The 16,097-nt window shown below is 49.4% G+C and overlaps 6 non-coding genes and 4 pseudogenes across 6 annotated transcripts; 8 read left to right on the forward strand and 2 right to left on the reverse strand.

Moving 5' to 3' along the window:
- The first annotated feature begins 744 nt into the window (after positions 1 to 744).
- On the forward strand, positions 745 to 935 carry LOC137330906 (U2 spliceosomal RNA). Its single transcript, XR_010965326.1, has one exon. It is a non-coding gene; the product is annotated as a U2 spliceosomal RNA (small nuclear RNA).
- Positions 936 to 2,057: 1,122 nt separating this feature from the next.
- On the forward strand, positions 2,058 to 2,248 carry LOC137328237 (U2 spliceosomal RNA). Its single transcript, XR_010964720.1, has one exon. It is a non-coding gene; the product is annotated as a U2 spliceosomal RNA (small nuclear RNA).
- Positions 2,249 to 3,064: 816 nt separating this feature from the next.
- On the forward strand, positions 3,065 to 3,176 carry LOC137328946 (U2 spliceosomal RNA; annotated as a pseudogene).
- A 1,469-nt stretch (positions 3,177 to 4,645) lies between these two features.
- LOC137330593 (U2 spliceosomal RNA) lies at positions 4,646 to 4,818 on the reverse strand (annotated as a pseudogene).
- Positions 4,819 to 6,662: 1,844 nt separating this feature from the next.
- LOC137328282 (U2 spliceosomal RNA) lies at positions 6,663 to 6,853 on the forward strand. The gene has a single exon (XR_010964763.1). It is a non-coding gene; the product is annotated as a U2 spliceosomal RNA (small nuclear RNA).
- Positions 6,854 to 7,666: 813 nt separating this feature from the next.
- On the forward strand, positions 7,667 to 7,857 carry LOC137330907 (U2 spliceosomal RNA). The gene has a single exon (XR_010965327.1). It is a non-coding gene; the product is annotated as a U2 spliceosomal RNA (small nuclear RNA).
- A 1,122-nt stretch (positions 7,858 to 8,979) lies between these two features.
- On the forward strand, positions 8,980 to 9,170 carry LOC137328238 (U2 spliceosomal RNA). The gene has a single exon (XR_010964721.1). It is a non-coding gene; the product is annotated as a U2 spliceosomal RNA (small nuclear RNA).
- An 816-nt stretch (positions 9,171 to 9,986) lies between these two features.
- LOC137328219 (U2 spliceosomal RNA) lies at positions 9,987 to 10,177 on the forward strand. Its single transcript, XR_010964704.1, has one exon. It is a non-coding gene; the product is annotated as a U2 spliceosomal RNA (small nuclear RNA).
- Positions 10,178 to 10,989: 812 nt separating this feature from the next.
- Positions 10,990 to 11,101, forward strand: LOC137328947 (U2 spliceosomal RNA; annotated as a pseudogene).
- Positions 11,102 to 12,555: 1,454 nt separating this feature from the next.
- Positions 12,556 to 12,728, reverse strand: LOC137330446 (U2 spliceosomal RNA; annotated as a pseudogene).
- Between the last annotated feature and the right edge of the window lie 3,369 nt (positions 12,729 to 16,097).

Here is a 16,097-nt window from a genome sequence, read left to right on the forward strand (position 1 = left end):
AATATTGTTATAAAAGAAGGAAAACTTTTTACAGCTGCTTGACCATGCTCTCCTTTCCTTCGTAGGTTGTTGCTCGCTACGCGTTGTTCCTCGCCCGGCCGGTGTGCCATGTTGCCAACGCCGCTGACGCCACTTTCACTCCTGCTCAGCAAGGTAAGCAGCCACCATTGTGTTTTTCTTCCCGTATCTGTCCATGGGGACTTGGCCTATATTTCAGGGTGAGGCCTGACCACGTTTCCCGCTCGACAGCTAAGCTGGAGGTTGCCCCCTGTTGGATTTCCGTGCGACTGCAGGCACGGGCGCCTCTATTGGAAAAGGATGGGTGGGTGGGTGGGGGTTGGTTGTGTTGGGCACATGCACCCCGCCCTGCCCGCCACGCCTGCTGCAGTCTATTGCCCATGCCACCCTGCCTGTCTCCTACGATTTATTGCCGGGAACCAGCCTTAGGAAACCCCAGACTTTACTTGGCAGCTGCAGGACCGATTCTGCGCTCCATTGAGATCCTGCGCGCCCGTTGATTAAGCACCCGAAAATGCAAAAGCTGTGATCGTGTTACCTCAGCCAAAGGGAAGGGGGGTGTTACGCAGATGGCTTTTCATCTTGGTTAGATGTCCTGGCAAAAAATGTTCTCTTGCTCAAAGTCTGCCGGCCACTCTTCACACCTAAGCTCAGTCACCCAACACCATTTTGAAGAAGGAGAGAGAGTCCGAGGAAGAATGGAGCAGGAGCGGGAGTTTACCGGTTATCGCTTCTCGGCCTTTTGGCTCAGATCAAGTGTAGTTTCTGTTCTTATCAGTTTAATGTCTGATACGTCCCCTATCTGGGGACCGAATATTAAATTGCTTTTTGGAACAGGGAGATGGAACAAGAGCTTGCTCCGTCCACTCCGCGCATCGACCTGGTATTGCAGTGCTTCCAGGATCGGTGCAGCTCCCTTCGGGGAGATTCAAAAAACAAAAAGCAGATTTTGTTTCTTTTTTGGACCATATGTTATTACTGTAGTCAATATTGTTGGAAAAGACGGAAAACTTTTTACAGCTGCTTGACCATGCTCTCCTTTCCTTCGTAGGTTGTTGCTCGCTACGCGTTGTTTCTCACCCGGCCGGTGCGCCATGTTGCCAACGCCGCTGACGCCACTTTCACTCCTGCTCAGCAAGGTAAGCAGCCACCATTGTGTTTTTCTTCCCGTATCTGTCCATGGGGACTTGGCCGATATTTCAGGGTGAGGCCTGACCACGTTTCCTGCTCGACAGCTAAGCTGGAGGTTGCCCCCTGTTGGATTTCTGTGCAACGGCCGCCTCTATTGGAAAAGGATGGGTGGGTGGGTGGGGGTTGGTGGTGTTGGGCACATGCACCCCGCCCTGCCCGCCACGCCTGCTGCAGTCTATTCCCATGCCACCCTGCCTGTCTTCTATGACTTATTGCCGGGAACCAGCCTTAGGAAACCCCAGACTTTACTTGGCAGCTGCAGGACTGATTCCGCGCTCCATTGACTTGGTCTCCTCACCTGAAACATTTAACTCCAGTTATTGTGTGAAAAATTACTGCAGTTTTAAACTGGCAGTTCCAGAATTAATTGTTTCCAAGTCAGACATTTCCCGAAACAGAGAGCGCGAGAGAGACACAATGTTAAAGGTTGGCAATGTTTAAACTGCCACAAGTGAGAGGCGAAATATCCTCACGTTGCTGACTTTAAAAAAGCAAGCCGACAGTGTGTGTGTTTGGAGAGAGTGCACTGTGAATGGCCACATTGGAAGCTGTGCCATTTCCACTTTGACAGTCTTTTCACAGTCAGTGATGGTGCCAATTAATCTGCACCAGAAAATCATCCCCTGACTGGGTTCAAACCCAGGACGACAAATGAGTTTTAAATATTGCATCCTAACCACCAGACCACCAGGGGAGTTACCATCAATCCCCTGGAAACATATACATAAGGCTGAACACATGGCTCCCTACAGTAGCAGCAGTGGCACCAGCAGAGGGCTTGAGTTGCCATTTCCACTTTGAGAGACTTTTCGCAGACAGTGAAATGGGAAACATCCATTCAGGAAGTTATCGCTTCTCGGCCTTTTTGCTCAGATCCAGTGTAGTTTCTGTTCTTATCAGTTTAATATCTGATACGTCCCCTATCTGTGGACCGAATATTAAATTGATTTTTGGAACAGGGAGATGGAACAAGAGCTTGCTCCGTCCACTCCGCGCATCGACCTGGTATAGCAGTGCTTCCAGGATCGGTGCAGCTCCCTTCGGGGAGATTCGAAAAACAAAAACAGATTTTGTTTCTTTTTTGGACCATATGTTATTACTGTAGTCAATATTGTTATAAAAGAAGGAAAACTTTTTACAGCTGCTTGACCATGCTCTCCTTTCCTTCGTAGGTTGATGCTCGCTACGCGTTGTTCCTCGCCCGGCCGGTGCGCCATGTTGCCAACGCCGCTGACGCCACTTTCACTCCTGCTCAGCAAGGTAAGCAGCCACCATTGTGTTTTTCTTCCCGTATCTGTCCATGGGGACTTGGCCTATATTTCAGGGTGAGGCCTCACCACGTTTCCCGCTCGACAGCTAAGCTGGAGGTTGCCCCCTGTTGGATTTCCGTGCGACTGCAGGCACGGCCGCCTCCATTGGAAAAGGATGGGTGGGTGGGTGGATGGGGGTTGGTGGTGTTGGGCACATGCACCCCGCCCTGCCCGCCACGCCTGCTGCAGTCTATTGCCCATGCCACCCTGCCTGTCTCCTACGACTTATTGCCGGGAACCAGCCTTAGCAAACCCCAGACTTTACTTGGCAGCTGCAGGACCGATTCTGCGCTCCATTGAGATCCTGCGCGCCCGTTGATTAAGCACCCGAAAATGCAAAAGCTGTGATCGTGTTACCTCAGCCAAAGGGAAGGGGGGTGTTACGCAGATGGCTTTTCATCTTGGTTAGATGTCCTGGCAAAAAATGTTCTCTTGCTCAAAGTCTGCCGGCCACTCTTCACACCTAAGCTCAGTCACCCAACACCATTTTGAAGAAGTAGAGAGAGTCCGAGGAAGAATGGAGCAGGAGCGGGAGTTTACCGGTTATCGCTTCTCGGCCTTTTGGCTCAGATCAAGTGTAGTTTCTGTTCTTATCAGTTTAATATCTGATACGTCCCCTCTCTGGGGACCAAATATTAGGTGCAGGGAGGATGTTCCCGATGGCTGGGGAGTCCAGAACCAGGGGTCACAGTCTCAGGATACGGGGTATGCCATTTAGAACCGAGAGGAGGAGAAATTTCTTCACTCAGAGTGTGGTGAACCTGTGGAATTCTCTGCTACAGAAGGCAGTGGAGGCCAAGTCATTGGATGTATTCAAGAAGGAGATAGATATATTTCTTCATGCTAAAGGGATCAAGGGAGATGGGGAAAAAGCGGGAACAGGGTACTGAGTTAGACGATCAGCCATGATCATTTTGAATGGCCTACTCTTGCTCCTATTTTCTATGTTTCTCTGTTCTCTATGTCCCGGTTCATCCCAAAGAGTCCGATAACACAGGACGCTGTGCTCTACGGGCTGATCCCCGGGACGCACACAGAGGCAGATATCAACTGCTGCTGGAAGACCATCATGTCGGTGAAGAAGGCCCTTTGGTCCACCCGAGACCTGCTGGTCTTCCAGCTGAAGGAGCTGTCCAGGATTGAGTGTTGCCGAGTGGCACATTCCAAGATCCAGGAGTACGTGCTGCGGGACGCACTGAGGCGAGGTGCGACCTACGCAAAAGCTCTACGGGGAAAGGCACCGTGGAAGGCCACCCCACCTTGTATTGTACAGAATGTATTAGAAGATTTGGATTGTGACTTCAATTGTAATAACGGGATCGTAGTGTGTACGATCTGCATTTAATTGCCTCTCCTTTAAAATCCTCATTCTCTACCGCCCACCCAAGTCCCACACAAAGTTTCTCACTGAGATATCTTCACTGATTTCCTCCCTCAGCCTCTGCACCGAGCGACTTCTCATCCTTGATGATTTCAACGTCCATCTCAACTCATCATGCTCTCTCTCCTCTGAGTTCACTGCCCTCATTTCCTCCCTTAATCTCTCCCCTCCCATTCTCACTGCCATTCAGGCTACATCCCGGGCCCTGTTGGTCAGTTCTGGCGACAAGACGTTCGGCCAAATGTCATCATTGGTGACCGTGCCTTCAGTTGCCTCGGCCCTAAGCTCTGGAATTCCCTCCCTAAACCTCTCTGCCTCTCTACCTCTCTCGCCTCCTTTAAAACACTCCTTAAAACCTACCACTTTGACCAAGCTTTTAGTTACCTGTCCTAATATCTCCTTATGTGTCCCAGTGTCAAATTTTGTTTGATAATCGCTCCTGTGAAGCACCTTGGGAAGTTTCACTCCATTAAAGGCCCAATATAAATGCAAGTTGTTATTGTTGTATTGGTTTGAACTGTATTGCTTGAAATTTCATTTCTCTTTTTACATTGAACTGTGTGTATCCGTAAATTTTATGAAATAAAATATAAATTGACATTGAAAAAATGCTTAATTAATGATCACGAGCAAAGAAGGAGCTGGAGAGAGAAGAGAGGGTGTGAGTGACTCCATAATTGTGAGCTACTCAAAGGCATCTCGGTCTAAGAATTCAATAGTCGATCTGTTACTTCGAGGTTTCCCCTGAAGGAGGGCGGGGGGAGAGTGAAACTTTCCTGCAGCCCCTGCAATGGTGGAGCAAGTCCTTATTCCATCTCTGTGTTGCAAAATTTAATATTTGGCCCCCAGATAGGGGACATCACATGGTAATTTGTTAAGAATGTTACACTTGATCTTAACCAAAAGCCAAGAAATTATAATTTGTAAACTCCCTCCTGCTCTGATCTGTCTGCCCCCCTTCTTAAGATTTTTTTGTGGCCCATTGTGAAGCCAGATTTAGTTCTCTGACCATTTATTTCTGCTCAGTTAATGGGCCTGATGTCTGCTTTTGTTTAATGGGCTGGAGTCGGGGGAGGGGTCATGGTGTTGGCCCATCTCTGTACCTGAAACCTGTCTGTGTCAGCAAGGAGGGCTGGAGACAACAATACCCACTCACACCCAAACTGAGGAAAAGACAAGACACACAGTGCTGGGAGCGGATGAAACAGCAGCATTTTAGGTTCTACCTGGATTTTACGCAGGCAAGAGATGATTGAACGAGTTAAATGTTTCTCCTTTAGAAACCACGACTGATGGCAGAAAGAATACAGAGCGCTGATCTGTCACAGAGCACTCACAAGTAGAGGCCGGCTAAGCGTATTGCCAGGAGGAGTCTGGAAGCTACAGTAAGCACAAGAAACCAGGACGTAACACTGAAAGGGCAAAAAAAAGGAGACCAGCTGGGAGAGATAAAGGGGTCAGAGGGCAAAGGCTGTGACACACGCTCAGGTAAGCTCACTATTTTGTATTTCAAGTCAAAAGTTTTGTGACAGACTTTTTTACAGTATGGATAGTTTTCACTTTTCTAGCAGCTAGGATAAGCCTGTTCCCTTCCTCGAGCATCACGTCACACCTCTGATTGGTACTGGCCTCGGTTTTTCCGATTGCACCCCGGGGGCAGTAACTTATTTGTCCGACACTGATTTAAAGGGACTGCTTCTATTTTGGAACTCCACACTCCATCCAAAGCACTGTCTCAACCTCGCACAGCTGAACATAACTTAAAGGGCATGAAAGACCCCCCACATCCCCCGCCACCAGCGGTATTTAAAGGGATCATGCAGGAGTTACAGATTAGTTGCTGGATTATTTGTTTGGGCTGCTGGTGCATTTGAACGTGCCTCCTGTGTTGCTCTTGCACTGTCTCTGGGAACGGTGCGCCCAGATATTAAAAATGCTGAACAGATTTTTGGAGCCTGTATTATTACTCAGAATGCTGATATATTGCAACTGGGGTGTTTTTTGTTTTCTCCTGGTCTGGATGAGTGCCACTCCCTTTCTTCCTTTTCCCTCTTGCAGTTTTACCTTGGAGGGAAAGACGTCAGTCTCAGGTCACTTTTCAGGAAGCTGCAAGCCTGTGTATTGGGACGTGCCACTTTCCACAGACTTGGTCTCCTGATCTGCAGCATTTAACTCCAGTTGTTGTGTGAAAAATTACTGCAGTTTTAAACTGGCAGTTCCAGAATTAATTGTTTCCAAATCAGACATTTCCCGAAACAGAGAGAGCGAGAGACACAATGTTAACGGTTGGCAACGTTTAAACTGCCACAATTGAGAGGCGAAATAACTTCACGTTGCTGACTTTAAAAAAGCAAGCAGACAGTGTGTGTGTTTGGAGAGAGTGCACTGTGAATGGCCACATTGAAAGCAGTGAGATTAAACTGTGCTCCAAACTGAGTGTTAAGGTGAGTAAAAGGCACTGGTTTGGGTGGAGCATTGCGCTCAGGATGAGAGATTTTCTTGACGGTGCCAATTAATCTGCACCAGAAAATCATCCCCTGACTGGGTTCAAACCCAGGACGACAAATGAGTTTTAAATATTGCATCCTAACCACTAGACCACCAGGGGAGTTACCATCAATCCCCTGGAAACAGATACATGAGGCTGAACACATGGCTCCCTACAGTAGCAGCAGTGTCACCAGCAGAGGGCTTGAGTTGCCATTTCCACTTTGAGAGACTTTTCGCAGACAGTGAAATGGGAAACATCCATTCAGGAAGTTATCGCTTCTCGGCCTTTTTGCTCAGATCCAGTGTAGTTTCTGTTCTTATCAGTTTAATATCTGATACGTCCCCTATCTGGGGACCGAATATTAAATTGATTTTTGGAACAGAGAGATGGAACGAGAGCTAGCTCCGTCCACTCCGCGCATCGACCTGGTATAGCAGTGCTTCCAGGATCGGTGCAGCTCCCTTCGGGGAGATTCGAAAAACAAAAAGCAGATTTTGTTTCTTTTTTGGACCATATGTTATTACTGTAGTCAATATTGTTATAAAAGAAGGAAAACTTTTTACAGCTGCTTGACCATGCTCTCCTTTCCTTCGTAGGTTGTTGCTCGCTACGCGTTGTTCCTCGCCCGGCCGGTGTGCCATGTTGCCAACGCCGCTGACGCCACTTTCACTCCTGCTCAGCAAGGTAAGCAGCCACCATTGTGTTTTTCTTCCCGTATCTGTCCATGGGGACTTGGCCTATATTTCAGGGTGAGGCCTGACCACGTTTCCCGCTCGACAGCTAAGCTGGAGGTTGCCCCCTGTTGGATTTCCGTGCGACTGCAGGCACGGGCGCCTCTATTGGAAAAGGATGGGTGGGTGGGTGGGGGTTGGTTGTGTTGGGCACATGCACCCCGCCCTGCCCGCCACGCCTGCTGCAGTCTATTGCCCATGCCACCCTGCCTGTCTCCTACGATTTATTGCCGGGAACCAGCCTTAGGAAACCCCAGACTTTACTTGGCAGCTGCAGGACCGATTCTGCGCTCCATTGAGATCCTGCGCGCCCGTTGATTAAGCACCCGAAAATGCAAAAGCTGTGATCGTGTTACCTCAGCCAAAGGGAAGGGGGGTGTTACGCAGATGGCTTTTCATCTTGGTTAGATGTCCTGGCAAAAAATGTTCTCTTGCTCAAAGTCTGCCGGCCACTCTTCACACCTAAGCTCAGTCACCCAACACCATTTTGAAGAAGGAGAGAGAGTCCGAGGAAGAATGGAGCAGGAGCGGGAGTTTACCGGTTATCGCTTCTCGGCCTTTTGGCTCAGATCAAGTGTAGTTTCTGTTCTTATCAGTTTAATGTCTGATACGTCCCCTATCTGGGGACCGAATATTAAATTGCTTTTTGGAACAGGGAGATGGAACAAGAGCTTGCTCCGTCCACTCCGCGCATCGACCTGGTATTGCAGTGCTTCCAGGATCGGTGCAGCTCCCTTCGGGGAGATTCAAAAAACAAAAAGCAGATTTTGTTTCTTTTTTGGACCATATGTTATTACTGTAGTCAATATTGTTGGAAAAGACGGAAAACTTTTTACAGCTGCTTGACCATGCTCTCCTTTCCTTCGTAGGTTGTTGCTCGCTACGCGTTGTTTCTCACCCGGCCGGTGCGCCATGTTGCCAACGCCGCTGACGCCACTTTCACTCCTGCTCAGCAAGGTAAGCAGCCACCATTGTGTTTTTCTTCCCGTATCTGTCCATGGGGACTTGGCCGATATTTCAGGGTGAGGCCTGACCACGTTTCCTGCTCGACAGCTAAGCTGGAGGTTGCCCCCTGTTGGATTTCTGTGCAACGGCCGCCTCTATTGGAAAAGGATGGGTGGGTGGGTGGGGGTTGGTGGTGTTGGGCACATGCACCCCGCCCTGCCCGCCACGCCTGCTGCAGTCTATTCCCATGCCACCCTGCCTGTCTTCTATGACTTATTGCCGGGAACCAGCCTTAGGAAACCCCAGACTTTACTTGGCAGCTGCAGGACTGATTCCGCGCTCCATTGACTTGGTCTCCTCACCTGAAACATTTAACTCCAGTTATTGTGTGAAAAATTACTGCAGTTTTAAACTGGCAGTTCCAGAATTAATTGTTTCCAAGTCAGACATTTCCCGAAACAGAGAGCGCGAGAGAGACACAATGTTAAAGGTTGGCAATGTTTAAACTGCCACAAGTGAGAGGCGAAATATCCTCACGTTGCTGACTTTAAAAAAGCAAGCCGACAGTGTGTGTGTTTGGAGAGAGTGCACTGTGAATGGCCACATTGGAAGCTGTGCCATTTCCACTTTGACAGTCTTTTCACAGTCAGTGATGGTGCCAATTAATCTGCACCAGAAAATCATCCCCTGACTGGGTTCAAACCCAGGACGACAAATGAGTTTTAAATATTGCATCCTAACCACCAGACCACCAGGGGAGTTACCATCAATCCCCTGGAAACATATACATAAGGCTGAACACATGGCTCCCTACAGTAGCAGCAGTGTCACCAGCAGAGGGCTTGAGTTGCCATTTCCACTTTGAGAGACTTTTCGCAGACAGTGAAATGGGAAACATCCATTCAGGAAGTTATCGCTTCTCGGCCTTTTTGCTCAGATCCAGTGTAGTTTCTGTTCTTATCAGTTTAATATCTGATACGTCCCCTATCTGTGGACCGAATATTAAATTGATTTTTGGAACAGGGAGATGGAACAAGAGCTTGCTCCGTCCACTCCGCGCATCGACCTGGTATAGCAGTGCTTCCAGGATCGGTGCAGCTCCCTTCGGGGAGATTCGAAAAACAAAAACAGATTTTGTTTCTTTTTTGGACCATATGTTATTACTGTAGTCAATATTGTTATAAAAGAAGGAAAACTTTTTACAGCTGCTTGACCATGCTCTCCTTTCCTTCGTAGGTTGATGCTCGCTACGCGTTGTTCCTCGCCCGGCCGGTGCGCCATGTTGCCAACGCCGCTGACGCCACTTTCACTCCTGCTCAGCAAGGTAAGCAGCCACCATTGTGTTTTTCTTCCCGTATCTGTCCATGGGGACTTGGCCTATATTTCAGGGTGAGGCCTCACCACGTTTCCCGCTCGACAGCTAAGCTGGAGGTTGCCCCCTGTTGGATTTCCGTGCGACTGCAGGCACGGCCGCCTCCATTGGAAAAGGATGGGTGGGTGGGTGGATGGGGGTTGGTGGTGTTGGGCACATGCACCCCGCCCTGCCCGCCACGCCTGCTGCAGTCTATTGCCCATGCCACCCTGCCTGTCTCCTACGACTTATTGCCGGGAACCAGCCTTAGCAAACCCCAGACTTTACTTGGCAGCTGCAGGACCGATTCTGCGCTCCATTGAGATCCTGCGCGCCCGTTGATTAAGCACCCGAAAATGCAAAAGCTGTGATCGTGTTACCTCAGCCAAAGGGAAGGGGGGTGTTACGGAGATGGCTTTTCATCTTGGTTAGATGTTCTGGTAAAAAATATTGTGTTGCTCAAAGTTTGCCGGCCACTCTTCACACCTAAGCTCAGTCACCCAACACCATTTTGAAGAAGGAGAGAGAGTCCGAGGAAGAATGGAGCAGGAGCGGGAGTTTACCGGTTATCGCTTCTCGGCCTTTTGGCTAAGATCCAGTGTTGTTTCTGTTCTTATCAGTTTAATATCTGATACGTCCCCTATCTGGGGACCAAATATTAAATTGATTTTTGGAACAGGGAGATGGAACGAGAGCTTGCTCCGTCCACTCCGCGCGTCGACCTGGTACAGCAGTGCTTCCAGGATCGGTGCAGCTCCCCTCGGGGAGATTCGAAAAACAAAAAACAGATTTTGTTTCTTTTTTGGACCATATGTTATTACTGTAGTCAATATTGTTATAAAAGAAGGAAAACTTTTTACAGCTGCTTGACCATGCTCTCCATTCCTTCGGAGGTTGATGCTCGCTACGTGTTGTTTCTCGCCCGGCCGGTGCGCCATGTTGCCAACGCCGCTGACGCCACTTTCACTCCTGCTCAGCAAGGTAAGCAGCCGCCATTGTGTTTTTCTTCCCATATCTGTCCATGGGGACTTGGCCTATATTTCAGGGTGAGGCCTCACCACGTTTCCCGCTCGACAGCTAAGCTGGAGGTTGCCCCCTGTTGGATTTCCGTGCGACTGCAGGCACGGGCGCCTCTATTGGAAAAGGATGGGTGGGTGGATGGGCGTTGGTGGTGTTGGGCACATGCACCCCGCCCTGCCCGCCACGCCTGCTGCAGTCTATTCCCATGACACCCTGCCTGTCTCCTACGACTTATTGCCGGGAACCAGCCTTAGCAAACCCCAGACTTTACTTGGCAGCTGCAGGACCGATTCTGCGCTCCATTGAGATTCTGCGCGCCCGTTGATTAAGCACCCGAAAATGCAAAAGCTGTGATCGTGTTACCTCAGCCAAAGGGAAGGGGGGTGTTACGCAGATGGCTTTTCATCTTGGGTAGATGTCCTGGCAAAAAATGTTCTCTTGCTCAAAGTCTGCCGGCCACTCTTCACACCTAAGCTCAGTCACCCAACACCATTTTGAAGAAGTAGAGAGAGTCCGAGGAAGAATGGAGCAGGAGCGGGAGTTTACCGGTTATCGCTTCTCGGCCTTTTGGCTCAGATCAAGTGTAGTTTCTGTTCTTATCAGTTTAATATCTGATACGTCCCCTCTCTGGGGACCAAATATTAGGTGCAGGGAGGATGTTCCCGATGGCTGGAGAGTCCAGAACCAGGGGTCACAGTCTCAGGATACGGGGTATGCCATTTAGAACCGAGAGGAGGAGAAATTTCTTCACTCAGAGTGTGGTGAACCTGTGGAATTCTCTGCCACAGAAGGCAGTGGAGGCCAAGTCATTGGATGTATTCAAGAAGGAGATAGATATATTTCTTCATGCTAAAGGGATCAAGGGAGATGGGGAAAAAGCGGGAACAGGGTACTGAGTTAGACGATCAGCCATGATCATTTTGAATGGCCTACTCTTGCTCCTATTTTCTATGTTTCTCTGTTCTCTATGTCCCGGTTCATCCCAAACAGTCCGATAACACAGGACGCTGTGCTCTACGGGCTGTTCCCCGGGACGCACACAGAGGCAGATATCAACTGCTGCTGGAAGACCATCATGTCGGTGAAGAAGGCCCTTTGGTCCACCCGAGACCTGCTGGTCTTCCAGCTGAAGGAGCTGTCCAGGATTGAGTGTTGCCGAGTGGCACATTCCAAGATCCAGGAGTACGTGCTGCGGGACGCACTGAGGCGAGGTGCGACCTACGCAAAAGCTCTACGGGGAAAGGCACCGTGGAAGGCCACCCCACCTTGTATTGTACAGAATGCATTAGAAGATTTGGATTGTGACTTCAATTGTAATAACGGGATCGTAGTGTGTACGATCTGCATTTAAAATCCTCATTCTCTACCGCCCACCCAAGTCCCACACAAAGTTTCTCACTGAGATATCTTCACTGATTTCCTCCCTCAGCCTCTGCACCGAGCGACTTCTCATCCTTGATGATTTCAACGTCCATCTCAACTCATCATGCTCTCTCTCCTCTGAGTTCACTGCCCTCATTTCCTCCCTTAATCTCTCCCCTCCCATTCTCACTGCCATTCAGGCAACATCCCGGGCCCTGTTGGTCAGTTCTGGCGACAAGACGTTCGGCCAAATGTCATCATTGGTGACCGTGCCTTCAGTTGCCTCGGCCCTAAGCTCTGGAATTCCCTCCCTAAACCTCTCTGCCTCTCTACCTCTCTCGCCTCCTCTAAAACACTCCTTAAAACCTACCACTTTGACCAAGCTTTTGGTTACCTGTCCTAATATCTCCTTATGTGTCCCAGTGTCAAATTTTGTTTGATAATCGCTCCTGTGAAGCACCTTGGGAAGTTTCACTCCATTAAAGGCCCAATATAAATGCAAGTTGTTATTGTTGTATTGGTTTGAACTGTATTGCTTGAAATTTCATTTCTCTTTTTACATTGAACTGTGTGTATCCGTAAATTTTATGAAATAAAATATAAATTGACATTGAAAAAATGCTTAATTAATGATCACGAGCAAAGAAGGAGCTGGAGAGAGAAGAGAGGGTGTGAGTGACTCCATAATTGTGAGCTACTCAAAGGCATCTCGGTCTAAGAATTCAATAGTCGATCTGTTACTTCGAGGTTTCCCCTGAAGGAGGGCGGGGGGAGAGTGAAACTTTCCTGCAGCCCCTGCAATGGTGGAGCAAGTCCTTATTCCATCTCTGTGTTGCAAAATTTAATATTTTGCCCCCAGATAGGGGACATCACATGGTAATTTGTTAAGAATGTTACACTTGATCTTAACCAAAAGCCAAGAAATTATAATTTGTAAACTCCCTCCTGCTCTGATCTGTCTGCCCCCCTTAAGATTTTTTTGTGGCCCATTGTGAAGCCAGATTTAGTTCTCTGACCATTTATTTCTGCTCAGTTAATGGGCCTGATGTCTGCTTTTGTTTCATGGGCTGGAGTCGGGGGAGGGGTCATGGTGTTGGCCCATCTCTGTACCTGAAACCTGTCTGTGTCAGCAGGAGGGCTGGAGACAACAATACCCACTCACACCCAAACTGAGGAAAAGACAAGACACACAGTGCTGGGAGCGGATGAAACAGCAGCATTTTAGGTTCTACCTGGATTTTACGCAGGCAAGAGATGATTGAACGAGTTAAATGTTTCTCCTTTAGAAACCACGACTGATGGCAGAAAGAATACAGAGCGCTGATCTGTCACAGAGCACTCACAAGTAGAGGCCGGCCAAGCGTATTGCCAGGAGGAGTCTGGAAGCTACAGTAAGCACAAGAAACCAGGACGTAACACTGAAAGGGCAAAAAAAAGGATACCAGCTGGGAGAGATAAAGGGGTCAGAGGGCAAAGGCTGTGACACACGCTCAGGTAAGCTCGCTACTTTGTATTTCAAGTCAAAAGTTTTGTGTGACAGACTTTTTTACAGTATGGATAGTTTTCACTTTTCTAGCAGCTAGGATAAGCCTGTTCCCTTCGTAGAGCGTCACGTCACACCTCTGATTGGTACTGGCCTCGGTTTTTCCGATTGCACCCCGGGGGCAGTAACTCATTTGTACGACACTGATTTAAAGGGACTGCTTCTATTTTGGAACTCCACACTCCATCCAAAGCACTGTCTCAACCTCGCACAGCTGAACATAACTTAAAGGGCATGAAAGACCCCCCACATCCCCCGCCACCAGCGGTATTTAAAGGGATCATGCATGAGTTACAGATTAGTTGCTGGATTATTTGTTTGGGCTGCTGGTGCATTTGAACGTGCCTCCTGTGTTACTCTTGCACTGTCTCTGGGAACAGTGCGCCCAGATATTAAAAATGCTGAACAGATTTTTGGAGCCTGGATTATTACTCAGAATGCTGATATATTGCAACTGTGGTTTGTTTGTTTTCTCCTGGTCTGGATGAGTGCCACTCCCTTTCTTCCTTTTCCCTCTTGCAGTTTTACCTTGGAGGGAAAGACGTCAGTCTCAGGTCACTTTTCAGGAAGCTGCAAGCCTGTGTATTGGGACGTGCCACCTTCCACAGACTTGGTCTCCTGACCTGAAGCATTTAACTCCAGTTGTTGCGTGAAAAATTACTGCAGTTTTAAAATTGCAGTTCCAGAATTAATTGTTTCCAAATCAGACATTTCCCTAAACAGAGAGCGCGAGAGACACAATGTTAACGGTTGGCAACGTTTAAACTGCCACAAGTGAGAGGCGAAATAACTTCACGTTGCTGACTTTAAAAAAGCAAGCAGACAGTGTGTGTGTTTGGAGGGAGTGCACTGTGAATGGCCACATTGGAAGCTGTGAGATTAAACTGTGCTCCCAACTGAGTGTTAAGGTGAGTAAAAGGCACTGGTTGGGTGGAGCATTGCGCTCAGGATGAGAGATTTTCTTGACGGTGCCAATTAATCTGCACCAGAAAATCATCCCCTGACCGGGATTTTGTTTCTTTTTTGGACCATATGTTATTACTGTAGTCAATATTGTTATAAAAGAAGGAAAACTTTTTACAGCTGCTTCACCATGCTCTCCTTTCCTTCGTAGGTTGATGCTCGCTACGCGTTGTTCCTCGCCCGGCCGTTGCGCCATGTTGCCAACGCCGCTGACGCCACTTTCACTCCTGCCCAGCAAGGTAAGCAGCCACCATTGTGTTTTTCTTCCCGTATCTGTCCATGGGGACATGGCCTATATTTCAGGGTGAGGCCTCACCACGTTTCCCGCTCGACAGCTAAGCTGGAGGTTGCCCCCTGTTGGATTTCCGTGCGACTGCAGGCACGGCCGCCTCTATTGGAAAAGGATGGGTGGGTGGATGGGGGTTGGTGGTGTTGGGCACATGCACCCCGCCCTCCCCGCCACGCCTGCTGCAGTCTATTCCCATGCCACCCTGCCTGTCTCCTACGACTTATTGCCGGGAACCAGCCTCAGCAAACCCCAGACTTTACTTGGCAGCTGCAGGACCGATTCTGCGCTCCATTGAGATCCTGCGCGCCCGTTGATTAAGCACCCGAAAATGCAAAAGCTGTGATCGTGTTACCTCAGCCAAAGGGAAGGGGGGTGTTACGGAGATGGCTTTTCATCTTGGTTCGATGTCCTGGCAAAAAATGTTCTCTTGCTCAAAGTCTGCCGGCCACTCTTCACACCGAAGCTCAGTCACCCAACACCATTTTGAAGAAGTCGAGAGAGTCCGAGGAAGAATGGAGCAGGAGCGGGAGTTTACCGGTTATCGCTTCTCGGCCTTTTGGCTAAGATCAAGTGTGTTCCTTTTCGGGCTTATTTGGATCTGAGCGGACTGGAACGCTGGCCGCGACCTCGTGCGCTCGCAAAGTGCGGACTTTGCTGTGATTGGTCGTTTGTGTGCTGGCTCCGCCCCTAAATTTGCATAAGGACCACACCAACACTGCAATGGCAGGGAAGGGCACCCGGGCAGTCGGCCATGGTGTGCCAAACACCGTCAGGGTGACGGTAACGACAGTCGAATGTGTTTCGCCGGTGGATCGGGAGCTTTTCGTCAAGCGCGTTCTGCTCGACTGCTGTGGATTCAAAGCGACGGACATCTTCTGCCTCCAGGATTTCCCTCGAAGCGGACATTTTGACGTCACCTTCAAGACCGTCGCTGGATGCCAGAAGCTTCTTCAAGTCTTCAAGGAGAAGGGGAGCGTCGGACTGCTGGCCATGCTCACTGCGGAGCCGCTTTTCACCCTCCCAACGCAGAGGAATCGCAAGCTGATTGTACACATGTACAACCCACACGTCCCGGTCGCCGATGTGCTGACGTTCCTCGCCAGATACGTCGACAGGGCGCAGAACAGCGTCAACGTCACCGACCAGTTTGGGATCTGGACCAGCAAGAGGGAAGTCACGGCAACGTTGAGACTGGACGCCCACGGCAACATCGTCCACCCTCCCTCCAGCTTCGCCATCGGAGGAAGTCGAGGATACATCACGTATGTGGGGCAGCCCAGAGTCTGTCGCACCTGCGGCAAATCCGGCCATTTGGCGAACACCTGCACTGCAACCATCTGCAAGAACTGCAAGCAGGAAGGACACCAGACTAAGGACTGCAAGGAGAGCAAGCGCTGCAACCTGTGCGGGCTGGAAGGCCATCTCTACAGGGTCTGCCCCGAACGCAACCTCAGCTACGCCCAGGCGGCCAAGAACAACACAGCGGAGGAGGAGGGGGAAAC

This window comes from Heptranchias perlo, chromosome 12 (assembly GCF_035084215.1).
Source record: "Heptranchias perlo isolate sHepPer1 chromosome 12, sHepPer1.hap1, whole genome shotgun sequence".
NCBI lineage: Eukaryota > Metazoa > Chordata > Chondrichthyes > Hexanchiformes > Hexanchidae > Heptranchias > Heptranchias perlo.